Source organism: Phyllobates terribilis, unplaced genomic scaffold, assembly GCF_046119375.1.
Source record: "Phyllobates terribilis strain yellow unplaced genomic scaffold, ASM4611937v1 Scaffold_13__5_contigs__length_258822181, whole genome shotgun sequence".
In the NCBI taxonomy this organism is placed as follows: Eukaryota; Metazoa; Chordata; class Amphibia; order Anura; family Dendrobatidae; genus Phyllobates; species Phyllobates terribilis.
Genome location: NW_027362773.1, coordinates 48742127 through 48762144, shown reverse-complemented (window position 1 = coordinate 48762144; position 20018 = coordinate 48742127). Strand labels below are relative to the sequence as shown.

The 20018-nt window shown below is 44.3% G+C and overlaps 5 non-coding genes across 5 annotated transcripts; all 5 read left to right on the top strand.

Annotated features, from left to right (window-relative positions):
• The first annotated feature begins 2761 nt into the window (after nt 1-2761).
• Nucleotides 2762-2833, top strand: TRNAQ-UUG (transfer RNA glutamine (anticodon UUG)). Its single transcript has one exon. It is a non-coding gene; the product is annotated as a tRNA-Gln (tRNA).
• Nucleotides 2834-3803: 970 nt separating this feature from the next.
• On the top strand, nt 3804-3885 carry TRNAF-AAA (transfer RNA phenylalanine (anticodon AAA)). The gene has a single exon. It is a non-coding gene; the product is annotated as a tRNA-Phe (tRNA).
• A 664-nt stretch (nt 3886-4549) lies between these two features.
• On the top strand, nt 4550-4621 carry TRNAQ-UUG (transfer RNA glutamine (anticodon UUG)). The gene has a single exon. It is a non-coding gene; the product is annotated as a tRNA-Gln (tRNA).
• A 10984-nt stretch (nt 4622-15605) lies between these two features.
• On the top strand, nt 15606-15687 carry TRNAS-AGA (transfer RNA serine (anticodon AGA)). The gene has a single exon. It is a non-coding gene; the product is annotated as a tRNA-Ser (tRNA).
• Nucleotides 15688-18532: 2845 nt separating this feature from the next.
• On the top strand, nt 18533-18604 carry TRNAQ-UUG (transfer RNA glutamine (anticodon UUG)). Its single transcript has one exon. It is a non-coding gene; the product is annotated as a tRNA-Gln (tRNA).
• Nucleotides 18605-20018: the final 1414 nt, after the last annotated feature.

Here is a 20018-nt window from a genome sequence, read left to right as displayed (position 1 = left end):
TCCTTTATTTTAACACTAAATGACATTTGAGGAGTTAATAAAGATGCAGTCCCTAAATTATTATTTATTTTTTAATTAATTTTTCCCAAAAATTTTGACGTGGGCTTTGCCATATTTTTGTATGCCAGCCAGGTACAGCATCCAGCTTCTATGAACGCGCCATTTTCCGGGGCGGCTGCAGACTGCAATTTGCAGTGGAGGGGGGCCCAGAAAGCTTGGGCCTCCCTGCGCTGCGGATTCCAGCCCCCAGCTGCCTAGTTGTACCTGGCTGGACACAAAAATAGGGAGAAGCCCCACGTATTATTTTTTTTTAATTATTTCATGAAATTCATGAAATAATTAAAAAAAAATTGATGTGGGGCTTTGCCCTATATTTGTGTCCAGCCAGGTACAGCAGGCAGGAATGGGCTGCCCCCAACCACCAGCTGCCTATTTGTACCTGGCCGGACACAACAATATAGGGAAGCCCTTTTTTTAAAAAATTATTTCATGAAATAATTAAAAAAAAATTGACGTGGAGCTTCACACTATATTTGGGTCCAGCCAGGTACAGCAGGCAGGAACGGGCTGCCCCCAACCACCAGCTGCCTATTTGTACCTGGCCGGACACAACAATATAGGGAAGCCCTTTTTTTCTTAATTATTTCATGAATTTCATGAAATAATTAAAAAAAAAAATACGTGGGGCTTCGCCCTATTTTTGTGTCCAGCCAGGTACAACTAGGCAGCTGGGGGCTGGAATCCGCAGCGCAGGGAGGCCCAAGCTTTCTGGGCCCCACCCGCTGCAAATTGCAGTCCGCAGCCGCCCCGGAAAATGGCGCCTTCATAGAAGCGCCATCTTCTGGCGCTGTACCCCACTCATCCAGGGCCCTGGTGCGGTGGCTCACTGGGTAATAAAGGGGTTAAGGCCAGCTTGGCATTATCAGCTGGCCCTAAGCCCGAAATTCATGGGGTCACGCCAATATTAGACATGACTGCCATGAATTTCTAGTAAAGTATTTAAAAAAAACACAAACACCCGGAATAAAGTCCTTTAATTGAAATAAAGACACAATTCTTTATTGTTCTAAATTAAACTATACTTACCATAACGCCCATTCCAGCTGAAGCCAACGATCTCCTGCAATAAAAGTAAAATAATAAACCAACCTCATCCTTACCTTCCCATGGATCCCACGACAGCTTCAGCTCTGCTACATCGAGATGACAGGCTGGACCGCAGCAGAACGCTGCCATCCAGCCTGTCATCCCGCAGACACTGAGAAGCGCAGGCATGCTTGCGCTCCTCAGTGTCTCTCTGTGACGTCATCCAGATGAGCCGAGTTCATGTCCAATGAACTCAGCTCACCTCATGCACGTCACTGACAGCGTGGGAAAATTCTCCTGCACTCAGCGGTTCAGCGTGAGAATTCTCCCACGCTGTCAGTGACGTGCATGAGGTGAGCCGAGTTCATTGGACATGAACTCGTCTCATCTTTATGCCGTCACAGCCAGACACTGCAGAGCGCAAGCATGCCTGCGCTTCTCAGTGTCTGCGGGATGACAGGCTGGATGGCAGCGTTCTGCTGCGGTCCAGCCTGTCATCTCAATGTAGCAGAGCTGGAGCCGTCGTGGGAACCATGGAAAGGTAAGGATGAGTTTGCTTTATTATTTTACTTTTATTGCAGGAGATCGTTGGCTTCAGCTGGAATGGGCGTGATGGTAAGTATGGTTTAATTTAGAACAATAAAGAATTGTGTGTTTATTTCAATTAAAGGACTTTATTCTGGGTGTTTGTGTTTTTTTTTTAACTTTCACTATGGGGTTAGTAATGGGGGTGTCTTATAGACGCCTCTCCATTACTAACCTGGGCTTGATGTCAGCTGGCATTATAAGCTGACATCAACCCCAACCCTATTACCCCACTGCCACGGCTACAGGGCAGTGGGAAGAGCGAGGCTAAGTGCCAGAGGTGGCACATCCTATGGATGCGCTATTTCTGGGGTGGCTGACGGCTGGTGTTTCTAGCCTGGGAGGAGGCCAATATTCATGGCACCCTTCCTGGGCTATTAATATCAGCCCCCAGCTGTCTGCCTAGCCTTTGCTAGCTATTAAAATAGGGGGGACCCCACATCATTTTTTGGGGGGGTCCCCCATTTTAATAGCTAGTAAGGGCTATGTATTCAGCTGGGGGCTGATATTAGTAGCCTGGGAAGCTCCGTGGGTATTACCCCCTTCCCAGGCTTCAAACATCTGACCCAGCTGTCTGCTTAACCTCCGCTAGAGACTAAAATTAAGGGGAACCCCACGCCAATTTTTTTTTAAATAAATCCTTTATTTTAACACTAAATGACAAGTACAGTAAGCAACACTGTCACTGTACTTCATATATATGTGACTGACATGTTTCTATCTATCTAATCTATGTGTGAAGCTCTATTCTTTCTGTTGTAAATTGTCGGGTACCGGTGTATGCCGCTGATGAATTGCCGGCTTTTCGCATAATACATTCTACATTATTCTTAGTTGTTTTACTTCATGTAGAATTAACCTACAAGGAAAGAAAGGGTTTATTTTCATTCCGATATTAGTGTCCCATTGACTTGCATTGGTTTCCGGTATCGGAATCGGCGATATCCGATACTTTTTGACTATCGGTCCGATCCAATCCGATACGATATTTCCTGATATCGGAAGGTATCGCTCAACACTATTCATGATTTAACATGCTCGTTTCACCCTTTTCTTCAGAAGAAGATCCAGCTAAGTACATTGCCCATCTGATTCCATGGTGTAATGGTTAGCACTCTGGACTTTGAATCCAGTGATCTGAGTTCAAATCTCAGTGGAACCTGGATAGTTCTTCATGAAACACAGGTTTTTCTTTTTTCGCTCACACTGTGTCCTCCTATGCAGAAGGTTTAACATATAAAGACAAAGTTAAAATCCACATACCAAAAGCCAAAAAAAACTTGAATATTACAAGGATCCATAAAATGATAACTTTGAATCCTATGGCCAAAGTTATCTATTATATAGGATTAGCGAAATTAAAATTGACGTCAGGAAGCAAAACTCATACTATTTATGTGACACCAAGCCACCATTCTCTATGACTTGTGTTAATGATCACATGACACTTTTTCCAGGTGGGTAAAACTGACATGGATTTCAAGCCAAAATGGCTTCAGGAAACATCAGCATTTTATTTACCTGAGTCATCTTTTCTCTTGTTTTTCAGCATTTCCTAATGCGGTTTGTAAACATTTTTGGTGGCGTTTTTCTAAGAATTGTTTTGGGCATCTTTTGAGTGCATTTTTGTGGCTTCTTTTTGTAGCTCACAAAACTCACCAAAAGTCACTCAGGAGCCTTCCAGGGGTCTTTCTTACCTTCCACTTGACTTGCATTATAAGTATGGAACTCTTCTAAGTGAAAAACACCTGAAGAATGATGTGCTCATTTCAGTTAACCGCTTGGCGTTTTTGGCAACTTGATGCAGTTAAAAGGTGCTCAAAAGCCTGAACATATGAAAAGCAAGTCTCTTTTACATACAAATTAATATGTTCAGACCTTTGAGCATTTTCAAATTTTTTTTCAGGATGTTTTTGTAGTGGACCCAGTTCAAATCCGCCTTATGAAGAAGGAAAAGCCATGAACTGCACAAGGTTCTGATTGATGATGACTTTAAATCAGATTTTTACATGTTAGTGAGGCCTAGAATTTTGCTTTGCTTTTCTAAGAGTTCATCCAGGGGGATAATCACTGATCTTGATCATGGTGCTTTAAGAAAAGGTGTGGGAAACTCGCAAGGTTTTCATGTCTGAGTAGTTGTGGCCGAGTGGTTAAGGCGATGGACTAAAAATCCATTGGGGTCTCCCCGCGCAGGTTCAAATCCTGCTGGCTACGTCCATGTTCCCATAACTTTTGACAGATTATTGAAGATAAATTTTCATATTCCCTCGTCTATCTCCCAAGACAGTGGTCTGTGATCTTTGGACTTGGTTTGTAGAACCATACTGACAGCATCTTCGGATCTTCTTTTGATTAGCCTGCCCTGCGCGACATAACGTGCGTCCCGATGCTAAACAAAAGTAGCACCGCGGGTGCCATCAAGTAAGAAGATCTTCTCCCGCTCTTGTCCAGCGGCCTCAGAGCACTATCGTGGCTGATGGACTGGGACATGGGCTTTGATTTCTGCAAACTCTACTTGAATTATGTCTTGGATGAAAGCTTTTACTACACAATGAATAATCTTTAGCAACTTCTGGATGAACAGCTTTCTAACATTATAAGTTTTGCAATTTATTTTTTCTCACCCTTTTCAGAAGTAATAGATGCAACACTCTATTTGCCAGTTTTTATCAACATTTAAAACTCTCCTTGTTGTGATAGCGTGGAACTCGAGGCAAACTTGTGAAATAAAAGGATAGTAGATATTAATTTACCATTTTGTATTAGTAGTAGATTTGCACTGCAGCATTAGAGCCTGTTTTCACATCCATTCATGATTTAACATGCTCGTTTCACCCTTTTCTTCAGAAGAAGATCCAGCTAAGTACATTGTCCCTCTGGTTCCATGGTGTAATGGTTAGCACTCTGGACTTTGAATCCAGTGATCTGAGTTCAAATCTCAGTGGAACCTGGGTAATTGTTCATGAAACGCAGGTTTCTCTTTTTTCGCTCACACTGTGTCCTCCTATGCAGAAGGTTTAACATATAAAGACAAAATTAAAATCCACATACCAAAAGCCAAAAAAAAACTTGAATATTACAAGGATCAATAAAATGATCACTTTGAATCCTATGGCCAAAGTTATCTTTTATATAGGATTAGCGAAATTAAAATTGACGTCAGGAAACAAAACTCATACTATTTATGTGACACCAAGCCAACATTCTCTATGACTTGTGTTAATGATTACATGACACTTTTTCCAGGTGGGTAAAACTGACATGGATTTCAAGCCAAAATGGCTTCAGGAAACATCAGCATTTTATTTTCCTGAGTCATCTTTTTTCTTGTTTTTCAGCATTTCCTAATGCGGTTTGTAAACATTTTTGGTGGCGTTTTTCTAAGAATTGTTTTGGGCATCTTTTGAGTGTGTTTTTGTGGCTTCTTTTTGTGGCTCACAAAACTCACCAAAAGTCACTCAGGAGCCTTCCAGGGGTCTTTCTTACCTTCCCCTTGACTTGCATTATAAGTATGGAACTCTTCTAAGTGAAAAACACCTGAAGAATGATGTGCTCATTTCAGTTAACCGCTTGGCGTTTTTGGCAACTTGATGCAGTTAAAAGGTGCTCAAAAGCCTGAACATATGAAAAGCAAGTCTCTTTTACATAGAAATTAATATGTTCAGACCTTTGAGCATTTTCAAATTTTTTTTCAGGATGTTTTTGTAGTGGACCCAGTTCAAATCCGCCTTATGAAGAAGGAAAAGCCATGAACTGCACAAGGTTCTGATTGATGATGACTAGAGATGAGCGTTGTTCTACTCGAACTGTTCGCCAATCTCAAATTCGAGCTGTTTTGGGCGGTGTTCGAGCCGGTCGGCGAACACGAACAATTTGAGAAAAATTCGGCTGTTCGAGATTATGTTCGATAACTGTTCGTGCACCGAAATCATAACTGGATTTTTTCTCAGTAATGATGAAAATTAATGTTAATACGCAGTTTGAGTGTACAGCGGGGCGGGGGGAGGGGCAGGGGATGGATCTCTGCAGGAACAATGAAGATCTCCATTTTTATTTCTCTTTCCCGCATTTGCAGTGGGGAGGTGCAATCTGTCAGCCTATCAGCAGCGCACACACGGAGCGAAGTGCTTTTTTTCACACAAGCAAGGGCATGTGTGATTGGCAGTGTATGTCACATGTCCTTGCCCTATAAGACCAAGCCAGGGAATAGTTGTGATTGCAGTCCTTTTAAGGACTAGGTTACAGCATTTCCTACGACTTTTATCAGTGAGGTCTGTGCTCTTAAATAGATAGATTGTGGGAGTAAAGACTAATTGTAATTGGAGTCCTTTTCAGGACTAGGTTACATCAGTTCCTATCAGTTTTTGCCAGGCAGGTCTGTGCCAGTGCTGTGCAAGTTTTTTTCACAGCATTTGGCTGAATCTAGCAAAGCTAATCCTTTTTGGCCTATTGCAGAGTGTGTTAGTCAGTGGAGTAGCCTATCTGTGTTGCAAGATATACCACCTGTGTATAGAATACCAATTTTTTTACTGCACCTAGTGAAGTAAAATCTTTTGGGCATAGCATCATTCTATTAGTCCATCTATACTGACCTCCATCAGGTTGCAAACTGAATATAATTTTTTTCTGCATCTAGCTCTGAAAAAATATTTGGGCTTCTAGCGGTGTGTGGGACTTGGTCTATTAGTCCATCTATACTGACCTCCATCAGGTTGCAAATTAAAAATATTTTTTTTCTGCATCTAGCTCTGAAAAAATATTTGGGCTTCTAGCAGTGTGTGGGACTTGGTCTATTAGTCCATCTATACTGACCTCCATCAGGTTGCAAATTAAAAATAATTTTTTTCTGCATCTAGCTCTGAAAAAATATTTGGGCTTCTAGCAGTGTGTGGGACTTGGTCTATTAGTCCATCTATACTGACCTCCATCAGGTTGCAAATTAAAAATAATTTTTTTCTGCATCTAGCTCTGAAAAAATATTTGGGCTTCTAGCAGTGTGTGGGACTTGGTCTATTAGTCCATCTATACTGACCTCCATCAGGTTGCAAATTAAAAATAATTTTTTTCTGCATCTAGCTCTGAAAAAATATTTGGGCTTCTAGCAGTGTGTGGGACTTGGTCTATTAGTCCATCTATACTGACCTCCATCAGGTTGCAAATTGAATAAAAAAATTTTCTGCATCTAGCTCTGAAAAAATATTTGGGCTTCTAGCAGTGTGTGGGACTTGGTCTATTAGTCCATCTATACTGACCTCCATCAGGTTGCAAATTAAAAATAATTTTTTTCTGCATCTAGCTCTGAAAAAATATTTGGCCTTCTAGCAGTGTGTGGGACTTGGTCTATTAGTCCATCTATACTGACCTCCATCAGGTTGCAAATTAAAAATAATTTTTTTCTTCATTTATCTCTGAAAAAATATTTGGGCTTCTAGCAGCGTGTGGGACTTGTTCTATTAGTCCATCTATACTGACCTCCATCAGGTTGCAAATTAAAAATATTTTTTTTCTGCATCTAGCCCAGCCAATAGTTTTGGCCTAATACCACAGTTTGGCCACTCAGCTCTGCTCGGTTACCATCCATTGTTTTTTTGTGCAAACAACTCCAGAGTTGTGAATTAGTTAACCACCAAAATGAGTGGAAAAAGGCCTGCTGCTGGTGGAAAGGGGAATAGGCGTGTTGGGAAGGGGAAAAAAGGTTGTGTCCGTGGGGTAGGTGCAGAAGAAAGACCATCTTCCAGCCAAACTAAAATGTCTACTTCTTTTAGCGGACAATGTGATAAGATCCCTTTCTTACGGCCACGCCAATCGCTACAAATTCCAGATGAGGCACAAAAACAGCAGGTGCTTCAACGGATATCAAGTGCTCCTTTAAGTGGGCTCTCCTCCACATCAACTTCAACATCACAAATACTCCAGTCCTCAAAGGTGTCACCCAAATCGCACTTGCTTCCTCACAGCTCCCAAATCTCCAGCTGCCCGTCTGAGTATGAGGTAGAACAGATGGTTGAGTCTGCAGAGCTGTTTACTCATACTATAGCCTGGGAATCAGAGGTCGACTCCAGCGCTTCTGTGAATCCAGACGAGGAAATGATCTGCACTGATGCCCAGAATCTTTATGAGTCGGATCCAGGACCAGACGCAGAAGGTTCTGACCATAATGTAGACCCTCATTCCCAAACTGTAACTCCTGTTGGTGGAGACAATGAGGAAGACGATGATAAGACTCAAATACCTGATTGGAGCGACAACTTTAGTTTTTTGTCAGGGCAGGAACAGGTTGGCTCTGAGGACGACGGGTGTGATAACGCACAGGGTGATGATGATGAGGTCGGAGATCCCACTTACTGTCAACCCACAGTCAGCCAAGAGATGAGGTCAGCAGAGGAGGTGGAGGAAGATGCTAGTGACGACGAGGTCAGGTTGCGCCTTCCTGGACAGAGACGTAGTACTGGAAGCACGTCAACAACTGCATCCTCAAACACAACTCTGCCTCTCACCACAAGTCGTGGTGGCTCTTCAGGTCGCATGGGTGCTAAGCCTTGCATAGCCTGGGCATTTTTTCAGATCGATAAAGATGACCCAACTCGTGTTATCTGTAACATTTGTCAGCAAAAGCTAAGTAGAGGCCAAAAAATACATAGTTTGAGTACTTCATGCATGAACCGGCACATGGACATGAAGCATAAGTTGCAGTGGGAAGCTCAGTGTGCTACAATGCGGCCTAGCCGGCCGGGCCAATCACCGTCTGCCATATCTTGTGCATCCGCGGCCTCTTCATCCTCTGTGACTGGGGGGACAGCAGTCACACCTGTTTTGGGGCGCAGACCTGCCACCTCTTTACCCGCAACAGCCAGCGTGATTGGCAGGTCATCATTTTCTTTGGAGGTGGTAACACCAGCTGGTGTTGAGCGCTGTCCGACATCGATAGCACCACCTTTGGATCAAGGCAACCTAACATGTCCGCCTGCATCTTCCTCATAGACCGGCAGTTTGCCGGGGACACCCTTATCAACCCCGTCTAAGCACAATAGCCAGCCCTCGGTCCCTCAGATGTGGACAAGTAAAAGACCATTTCCTCCTAGCCATGAGAAAGCTAAGAGGTTGAATTTCACCATCTGCAAGCTCTTGGCTACAGAAATGCTGCCTTTCCGCCTGGTGGACACAGAGGATTTTCGAGACCTTATGTCCGTCGCAGTGCCCCAGTACCAGATGCCCAGTCGGCACTACTTCTCAAAGAAAGGTGTGCCTGCGCTCCACCAGCATGTCGCACACAACATCACCGCTTCTTTGAGAAACTCTGTGTGTGACAGGGTGCATTTCACCACAGACACTTGGACGAGTAGGCATGGACAGGGGCGTTACATGTTGCTGACTGGGCACTGGGTAACTATGGTGACAGCAGGACAAGGGGCTGCTGTCCAAGTCTTGCCGTCCCCACGAGTTGTGCGTCAATCCTCTTTATGTCAAAGTTCCTCCACTGCTTCTGCCTCCTCAACCTCCTCTCGGTCTTCCACCTGCACCCAAAGTCTGTCTGGTCATGCCACAAGCTTTCTAACTGCGCAGAAGGGATCCTGCACACCTCCTTACTATGCTGGCAGTAGGGCTCAACGTCATCAGGCGCTTTTTACATTGAAATGTCTGGGAAATGTGAGTCACACAGCTGAGGAGTTGTGGTCAGCTCTGGAGAACCAATTTCATGAATGGTTGTCTCCACTGGACCTGAAACCAGGGAAGGCCGTGTGCGACAATGCTGCAAACCTGGGTGCGGCCCTTCGCCGGGGCAATGTCACACACGTGCCTTGTATGGCTCACGTGTTGAACCTGGTTGTCCAGCAATTTTTAGCCCACTATCCCAGACTAGATGGCCTTCTGCAGAGGGCACGGTCGCTGTGTGCTCACTTCCGCCGTTCGCATCCCGCAGCTCAGCGACTTACATCTCTACAGAAGTCGTTGGGCCTGCCACTTCACCGGCTAAAATGCGATGTGCCTACCCGGTGGAATTCAACTCTGCACATGTTGCAGCGACTGTGGCAGCACCGACAAGCCCTGGTGCAATACGTTCTGACGTATAGCCTGGGCCAACGAGATTCAGAGGTGGGGCAAATCACGCTGGAGGAGTGGTCTCAGATCAGGAACCTATGCACCCTTCTGCACAGTTTTGAAATGGCGACGAAGATGTTTAGTGCTGACGATGCCATTATCAGCATGACTATTCCGGTGATTAACATGCTGGAGCACATGTTAAACAGAATTCGGAGTCAGGTGGTGGCACAAGAGGAGGTGGAGGAAGTAGAGGAGGAGGAGTTGTATGCGGAAGGGCTAACATCTGCAAGGTCCAGACGGTCGGCAGCACCAAGGCGGCAGGCATGTGAGGGTGGGGGAGATGGTTTTACCAGGGCGCATGGTAGCAGCCAAACTAGTGAGGAAGGTGCAGGAGCATAGGAAGAAGTGGAGGACGAACTGATGGAAGACTCATCAGATGAGGGAGACCTTGATCACATTTCTGTTGTGCGAGGTTGGGGGGAGAGGACAGAGGAAGGAAGCATGATTGTTACCTCGCCACCAACACAACAGGGACTTGGTGCTCCTGGATGCGCAACACACATGAGTGCCTTCTTGCTGCACTACCTGCAACATGACCCTCGAATTGTGAGAATTAGAAATAATCCTGACTACTGGGTTGCCACACTGTTAGATCCCCGGTACAAAAGTAAATTTGCAGAAATTATTCCTGCCATAGAAAGGGATGCATGCATGCAGGAGTATCAGCAGAGACTGTTGCAGAATCTTACATGTGCTTTTCCACAAAATACCAGTGGTGCACGTAGTGAATATCACAGTTCCAACTTGCCAACCGTGGGACCGTCAAGTGTTCAGCACTCAAACCGTAACAGAACCACAGTATCTGGTGGTAACATCAATTTTGCGGAATCATTTCACCACTTTTTTAGCCCATCCTTTGCAAGGCCACAGGAGACAAGAAGTCTGACACATAGTCAACGCCTAGAGACGATGGTACAGGAGTATCTCCAAGTAAACATTGAAGCCACGACTGTGTCACTGGACCCTTGCTCTTTTTGGGCTTCCAATCTGGATAAATGGCCGGAGCTAGCCACTTACGCCTTGGAGATCTTGTCATGCCCCGCAGCCAGCGTTCTGTCTGAACGTGTGTTCAGCGCTGCTGGTGGTGTGCTGACAGATAAGCGCACGCGGCTCTCCACTGATAATGTAGACAGACTCACGTTCATAAAGATGAACAAATCATGGATCCGAAATGACTTTTCTACCCCTGTGTCATCCTGGGGAGAGTAAAAGCTTGATGATTGGTTAAAATCACCCTACCAACCGTTTTAAGCTTTCAAATTACTAATCATGTTTATCTGTATCTTGACTGGAAAATAATTTGGGCTTTGTAGCAGTGTGCAGCACTGATCCTATTAGGCCATCTATAATAAGCTTCACCAGATTTAAAATTAAAAATAATTTTTAGCTGCATCTAGCCCGGAAAATAATTTTGGGGCTCCGAGATGCGCAAGACACATAAGTGCCTTCTTGCTGCAGTACCTGCAGCATGACCCTCATATTGTCAGAATTCGAAGTAATCATGACTACTGGGTTGCCACACTCTTAGATCCCCCAAACTTTTCGATCAACCTTTTCATTTTAATAAAGACCAAAAAAATGGTCATTTTTGAAATTATAAGCATTAGCAGGTTGTTAGAAACTGAAATCAAACAGTTTTCAACTCAAAACTTTATTCTAGGTGATGTTACATTTTCACATAGGACCCCTTGTTCGAAAGGAGCTTCTGAACTCTCTCGTCCATTGAATTTGTCAGGTTTTGGATGGTTTCTGCTTCAATTGTTTTGCATGAGGACAGAATACCCTCCCAGAGCTGTTGCTTAGATGTGAACTGCCTCCCGCCATCATAGACACTCCTTTTAATGATGCTCCAAAGGTTCTGAATGGGGTAGAGGTCAGGGGAGCATGGGGGTCACACCATAAGTTTGTCCCCTTTTATGCCCATATCAGCCAGAGATGCAGATGTTTTATGTGCAGCATGAGATGGTGCATTATCATGCAGAAAAATGATCTTTCTGTGAAATACACGGTTCTTCTTCTTGAACCATGGCAGGAAGTGCTGTTTGAGAAAATCCACATACATTATGGAGTTCATCTTTAGCGCCTTCAGGGATCCTAAAGGGGCCGACAATCTCTCTCCCCATGATTCCAGCCCAAAACATTACTCCACCTCCTCCTTGTTGGCGCTGTAGCCGTGTTTGCGTGGGGTGTCCATCAACCAGCCATCCTCCACTCCATTCATCTGGACCATCGAGCGCTGCACGGCACTCATCCGTGAACAAAACAGTTTTGAAATCAGTCTTCATGTAATGTTTGGCCCACTGGAGCCGTTTCTGCTTGTGTGAAGTGGATAGAGGAGGTCGACAGGATGGCATATGCACAGCTGCAAACCTCTGAAGGACCCTGCATCTTGTTGTTCGGGGGACGTTGGAGGCACAAGCAGCTTCAAAAACTTGTCTGCTGCTATGACAAGGCTTTTTTGCCGCTGCTGTTTCAACCTGACGTAATTGCCTGTAGGAAAGAGTCCTCAATTTGCCCTTATCAGCACGCACACGTGTGTACTGTGAATCAGCTACATACTTCTTGATTGCCAAGACACTTCATCCTGATCATCGCACAATGTTGATTGTAGTCATGCCTTGACCTAAACACTCCACAATTTGTTGCTTCTCAGCAGCCGACACATCCTTTTTCTTTCCCATTTTGGCAGAAAATGTAGGCTGCTTAATAATGTGAGAGAGCCTTCTTAAGTAGTCTTGCCTTTCATTGGACACACCTGCCAAACTAATTAGCACAGGTGTCTTCAATTGCTTACAGTGATATAAAGAGCCCTGACACACATCACCATCAATGAGTTTAACTGACAAACAAACAAATTCTTCCCTTATCACTCCTAAACATTTTTTGCATAATAATTTGGAACGCGGTGTACATGTGCTTTTCCACAAAACACCAGTGGTTCACGTAGTGAATCTTACAGTTCTAACTTGCCAACCGTGGTCTGTATGGAATTGTTCAATAAAGGGCCCAAAATTAAGATAACATAGATGGGAGAGGTCTCTATGAATATGAATTCCTAAGTATTTGATACCCTGTGAGGGCCAGGCAAAGGGAAAGTTGGACTGGATGGAATCCTATTTGGATTTAGGGAGGGAGACATCGAGGGCCTCAGACTTCGCTGCATTGATTTTAAAATTTTACCATGTAACAAAGTGATCTATTTCAGCCATAACAGCAGGGATGGATATATGTGATTGAGTGATATATACTAGGACATCATCAGCAAATAGAGAGCACTTGTACTCGGTGCCTCCCATCTCAATCCACCTAATATTGGGGTTATGGCGAATTGATGAGAGCAGGTGCTCCGTCACTAGGATGTATAAGAGAGGGGACAGAGGACATCCCTGCCTTGTCCCATTGGTGATTGTGAAAGGTGATGAAAATGTTCTGACGCACCCCCTGGGCCTTGGGACACCCGGAGCCGGACACTTTTTGGTGGATGCTGGTGGTTGTAGTCTTCGTGGCGGCGATCCGGTTCCGTGGCTCAGGGCGGTCAAACCAGTGGCGGAACTATTTATGTGGTTTTGATGTTTAAATGTCCGACTACGCCACCCGTGGATTGCGGTCAGAGTGAACCGCCGCTACCGGGCAGACCGCTAAGGCTGGTGTTGTGGGTGCAGCAGAGCGTAGCATAACTCCCCACGGGAGGAGTATAGCCTCAGGGCAGTGTATGCGGAGGATGGGGGTGATGGTGCAGGGCAGCAGCAGTAACGACACGGAGTCAGTGATGCAGTTCAGGGCCTTTACTCACAGTTCTTATTATCCAGACCACGTCTGCAGGTAACGGCTGCCCACGTCGTACTGTGCTCACCAGGTGAGGGGCTCAGACAACTCCCAGATAACTTTTGAGCGCTTCACAGGACCCCCTTTGTGTGTCCTTTGTCTGGCCTTTCTTACCAACACTTCTGTCCGGCTGCCTCGGGCCTCCTCTTGGTAAACTTGGCGCCAGTTTCCCTGACCCTATGTGGTGCCTTCCTAGCGGGTGGAGCAAGGGGCTGCGCCACATAAAATGTCAGAGCCTCCGGTTTCTAGCTGAGGGTCGTTTCCTGCCTCCACTAGTTCGGGAACCGGTCTCCCCCCTTGGCCTGACCCCTCCACGCAGGTGGATTCGGGCGTGCGGTGGCGACTCGCCCGTCCGCACCCCTGGGATCCCTTCATTCCTCGTTCCTGGAGCCTTCTCTGCTCCTCTTCCTTCCTTCTCCCTCTTGCAGGCCTGGGCCTCTGTTACTAGGCCCGCCTCCGGAGCAGAGCTCATGCAGAGCCCCTGCTCCCTGCCACTTCTGCTCAGACTTCTCTGCACTGAACTAAGATGGTGCCCACCTTTTATACTCCCTTCTCAATGCACCCAGGAACTGCTTCCTCCCTGCTCCTGCACTGCAGGGTTCCCCTTCCTCAGTGTTCCCTCCCCCCACTCCAGCCAGGGACAGGGACTGTCGTGCGCATCTCAGGGGCATATTGGTCGCCCTGCCCCACGGCAATGTGGTGTAATGCATGCAGGTGTCGGGTCCTGATCCACACTCCATCCTTATCTGAGAGTGAGATATCACACCTCTGGGTGAGGTGCAATACGTCTGTAGCAACCGAGCCCTCGGTGCTACAGTTCCATTTATCTTCAGCCTAGGTGACGTATTGTGATACAGGGCCGTGATTTTGGCTATAAAAGGGTCCCCTAGACCCCTACCCCAAGCTTTTTAAGAGAATCATATATGGCGTGCCAGGAGACTCTATGGAATGCTTTCTCAGCATCCAACGAGAGTATCTACTTACAAATTTTTAACTGCATCTAGCCCAGGAAATACTTTGTGCCTAGTAGCTGTGTCTGCTAGTCAGCGGATTATCCGGCTGTTAAGCAAGCTACACCACCTGTAGTTTGGACACTTAATTTTTTCAAAGGAAATGCTTCGGGACCACGGGATACTTAGTGAAGAGCATCAGGAGGCACCCCAAGGCATAGGGGCTGGGACTGGCACTAGGATGCCTTGCGGTGGACAGCCGAGCTCGATCCTTATAAAAGCTTTTTAACTGCAGCAGCTTTAGTGGACGCTACTGGAGCTGGAATTACGCGGCTGCTGGCATGAGACTTGCCCTCCAATAGATCCTTGTAAATGGATTTAAAGTGTATTCATTCAAATTAGAGGGACAATTTAAATTAAAAAGCTTAGAGCTGCCTCCACCACAGGGGGGCTCTCTCGACCCACCAGCGGACAGGCACCAGTATTGGGAGAGGGGGGCTGGCCGTCAGGGTTCACCGCGGCTCTGGCACAAACCCGGCGACACGGAGGTGGCACGGGCAGGAGCAGACTGGCCGTCTCGGCTTCTCACTTTTTGGATTTTAGAAGGGCATGACATGCCTATATCTGTGTCTCCCCCTCCTTTTACTCCTCCACCTCTTTTCTTTTCGCATGACTATATGTACTTGTCACTTTTCCATGTGTTAGTTGTGTCTTCTGAGCAGTTTGTCAGCTTTTGGACACCTTTGAAGGTGTTTTCTATGTGTTTCTATGTGTTTTTGTTTGCCTGCCATTGGTTTTAACGGTGTTCGAAGGTGTTCGACGAACAGTTCGACGAACAGTTCGGCGAACACACGGGTGTTCGACGAACCGAACCGAACTCGAACACTACGGGGGTGGCTCAACACTAATGATGACTTTAAATCAGATTTTTACATGTTAGTGAGGACTAGAATTTTGCTTTGCTTTTCTAAGAGTTCATCCAGGGGGATAATCACTGATCTTGATCATGGTGCTTTAAGAAAAGGTGTGGGAAACTCGCAAGGATTTCATGTCTGAGTAGTTGTGGCCGAGTGGTTAAGGCGATAGACTAGAAATCCATTGGGGTCTCCCCGCGCAGATTCAAATTCTGCCGGCTACGTCCATGTTCCCATAACTTTTGACAGATTATTGAAGATCAATTTTCATATTCCCTCGTCTATCTCCCAAGACAGTGGTCTGTGATCTTTGGACTTGGTTTGTAGAACCATACTGACAGCATCTTCGGATCTTCTTTTGATTAGCCTGCCCTGCGCGACATAACGTGCATCCCGATGCTAAACAAAAGTAGCACCGCGGCTGCCATCAAGTAAGAAGATCTTCTCCCACTCTTGTCCAGCGGCCTCAGAGCACTATCGTGGCTGATGGACTGGGACATGGGCTTTGATTTCTGCAAACTCTACTTGAATTATGTCTTGGATGAAAGCTTTTACTACACAATGAATAATCTTTAGCAACTTCTGGATGAACAGCTTTCTAACATTATAAGTTTTGCAATTTATTTTTTCTCACCCTTTTCAGAAGTAATAGATGCAACACTCTATTTGCCAGTTTTTATCAACATTTAAAACTCTCCTTGTTGTGATAGCGTGGAACTCGAGGCAAACTTGTGAAATAAAAGGATAGTAGATATTAATTTACCATTTTGTATTAGTAGTAGATTTGCACTGCAGCATTAGAGCCTGTTTTCACAACCATTCATGATTTTTCATGCTCGTTTCACCCTTTTCTTCACAAGAAGATCCAGCTAGGTATAATGTCCCTCTGGTTCCATGGTGCAATGGTTAGCACTGTGGACTTTGAATCCAGTGATCTGAGTTTCAATCTCAGTGGAACCTGGATAATTCTTCATGAAACGCAGGTTTCTCTTTTTTCGCTCACACTGTGTCCTCCTATGCAGAAGGTTTAACATATAAAGACAAAATTAAAATCCACATACCAAAAGCCAAAAAAAACTTGAATATTACAAGGATCAATAAAATGATCACTTTGAATCCTATGGCCAAAGTTATCTTTTATATAGGATTAGCGAAATTAAAATTGACGTCAGGAAACAAAACTCATACTATTTATGTGACACCAAGCCAACATTCTCTATGACTTGTGTTAATGGTCACATGACACTTTTTCCAGGTGGGTAAAACTGACATGGATTTCAAGCCAAAATGGCTTCAGGAAACATCAGCATTTTATTTTCCTGAGTCATCTTTTTTCTTGTTTTTCAGCATTTCCTAATGCGGTTTGTAAACATTTTTGGTGGCGTTTTTCTAAGAATTGTTTTGGGCATCTTTTGAGTGCGTTTTTGTGGCTTCTTTTTGTGGCTCACAAAACTCACCAAAAGTCACTCAGGAGCCTTCCAGGGGTCTTTCTTACCTTCCCCTTGACTTGCATTATAAGTCTGGAACTCTTCTAAGTGAAAAACATCTGAAGAATGATGTGCTCATTTCAGTTAACCGCTTTGCGTTTTTGGCAACTTGATGCGGTTAAAAGGTGCTCAAAAACCTGGTCATATGAAAAGCAAGTCTTATTTACATGGAAATTAATATGTTCAGACATTTGAGCATTTTTTTAGAGTTTTTTTCAGGATGCTTTTGTAGTGGACCTAGTTCAAATCCGCCTTATGAAGAGGGAAAAGCCATGAACTGTACAAGGTTCTAATTGATGATGAGTTCAAATCAGATTTTTACATTTTAGTGAGGCCTAGAATTTTGCTTTGCTTTTCTAAGATGTCAGCCAGAGGGATAATCACTGATCTTGATCATGGTGCTTTAAGAAAAGGTGTGTAAAACTCACAAGGATTTCATGTCTGAGCAGTCGTGGCGAAGTGGTTAAGGCGATGGACTAAATATCCATTGGGGTCTCCCCGCGTGGGTTCAAATCTTTCTGGCTTTCTAACAGTATAAGTTTTGCAATTTATTTTTTCTCACACTTTTTCCAAGTAATAGATGCAACACTCTATTTGCCTGTTTTTATCAACATTTAAAACTCTCCTTGTTGTGATCTCATGGAATTCTATGCATACTTGTGAAATAAAAGGATAGTAGATATTAATTTACCATTTTGTATTAATAGTAGATTTGCACTGCAGCATTAGAGCCTGTTTTCACAACCATTCATGATTTAACATGCTCGTTTCACTCTTTTCTTCACAAGTAGATCCAGCTAGGTACATTGTCCCTCTGGTTCCATGGTGTAATGGTTAGCACTCCAGTGATCTGAGTTCAAATCTCAGTGGAACTTGGGTTATTTTTTATGAAACGCAGGTTTCACTTTTTCTGCTCACGTCCATGTTCCCAAAACCTTTGACAGATTATTGAAGATCAATTTTCATATTCCCTCGTCTATCTCCCAAGACAGTGGTCTGTGATCTTTGGACTGGGTTTGTAGAACAATACTGACAGCATCTTCGGAACTTCTCTTGATTAGCCTGCCCTGCGCGACATAACATGCGCCCGATGCTAAACAAAAGTAGCACCGCGTGTGCCATCAAGTAAGAAGACCTTCTCCCTCTCTTGTCCAGCGGCCACAGAGCACTATCATGGCTGATGGACTCGGACATGGTCTTTGATTTCTACAAACTCTACTTGAATTATGTCTCGGAAGAAAGCTTTTACTACACAATGAATAATCTTTAGCAGCTTCTGGATGAACAGCTTTCTAACAGCATAAGTTTTGCAATTTGTTTTTTCTCACCCTTTTTCCAAGTAATAGATGCAAAACTCTATTTGCCAGTTTTTATCAACATTTAAAACTCTCCTTGTTGTGATCTCATGGAATTCTATGCACACTTGTGAAATAAAAGGATAGTAGATATTAATTTACCATTTTGTATTAATAGTAGATTTGCACTGCAGCATTACAGCCTGTTTTCACAACCATTCATGATTTAACATGCTCGTTTCACCCTTTTCTTCACAAGAAGATCCAGCTAGGTAAAGTGTCCCTCTGGTTCCATGGTGTAATGGTTAGCACTCTGAACTTTGAATCCAGTGATCTGAGTTCAAATCTCAGTGGAACCTGGGTAATTCTTCATGAAACACAGGTTTTACTTTGTTCGCTCACACTGTGTCCTCCTATGCAGAAGGTTTAACATATAAAGACAAAGTTAAAATCCACATACCAAAAGCCAAAAAAAACTTGAATATTACAAGGATCCATAAAATGATAACTTTGAATCATATGGCCAAAGTTATCTATTATATAGGATTAGCAAAATTAAAATTGACATCAGGAAACAAAACTCATACTATTTATGTGACACCAAGCCACCATTCTCTATGACTTGTGTTAATGATCACATGACACTTTTTCCAGGTGGGTAAAACTGACATGGATTTCAAGAGAAAAATGGCTTCAGGAAACATCAGCATTTTATTTTCCTGAGTCATCTTTTCTCTTGTTTTTCAGCATTTCCTAATGCGGTTTGTAAACATTTTTGGTGGCGTCTTTCTAAGATTTGTTTTGGGCATCTTTTGAGTGCGTTTTTGTGGAGTCTTTTTGTGGCTCACAAAACTCACCAAAAGTCACTCAGGAGCCTTCCAGGGGTCTTTCTTACCTTCCCCTTGACTTGCATTATAAGTCTGGAACTCTTCTAAGTGAAAAACACCTGAAGAATGATGTGCTCATTTCAGTTAACAGCTTGCGTTTTTGGCAACTTGATGCGGTTAAAAGGTGCTGAAAAGCCTGATCAAGTGAAAAGCAAGTCTTTTTTACATGGAAATTAATATGTTCAGACCTTTGAGCATTTTCAGAGTTTTTTTTCAGGATGTTTTTGTAGTGGACCCAGTTCAGATCCGCCTTATGAAGAGGGAAAAGCCATGAACTGTGCAAGGTTCTAATTGATGATGAGTTCAAATCAGATTTTTACATTTCAGTGAGGCCTAGAATTTTGCTTTGCTTTTCTAAGATGTCTTCCAGAGGGATAATCACTGATCTTGATCATGGTGCTTTAAGAAAAGGTATGTGAACTCACAAAGATTTCGTGTCTGAGTAGACGTGGCCGAGTGGTTAAGGCGATGGACTAGAAATCGCTTGGGGTCTCCCCACACAGGTTTAAATCCTGCCGGCTGCATCCATGTTCCCCAAACTTTTGACTGATTATTGAAGATCAATTTTCATATTCCCTCATATATCTCCCAAGACAGTGGTCTGTGCTCTTTGGACTGGGTTTGTAGAACCATACTGACGGCATCTTCGGATCTTCTTTTGATTAGCCTGCCCTGCGCGACATAACGTGCGTCCCTATGCTAAACAAAAGTAGCACCGCGGGTGCCATCAAGTAAGAAGACCTTCTCCCGCTCTTGTCCAGCGGTCACAGAGCACTATCGTGGCTGATGGACTGGGACATGGGCTTTCATTTCTACAAACTCTTCTTGAATTATGTCGCGGATGAAAGCTTTTACTACACAATGAATAATCTTTAGCAACTTCTGG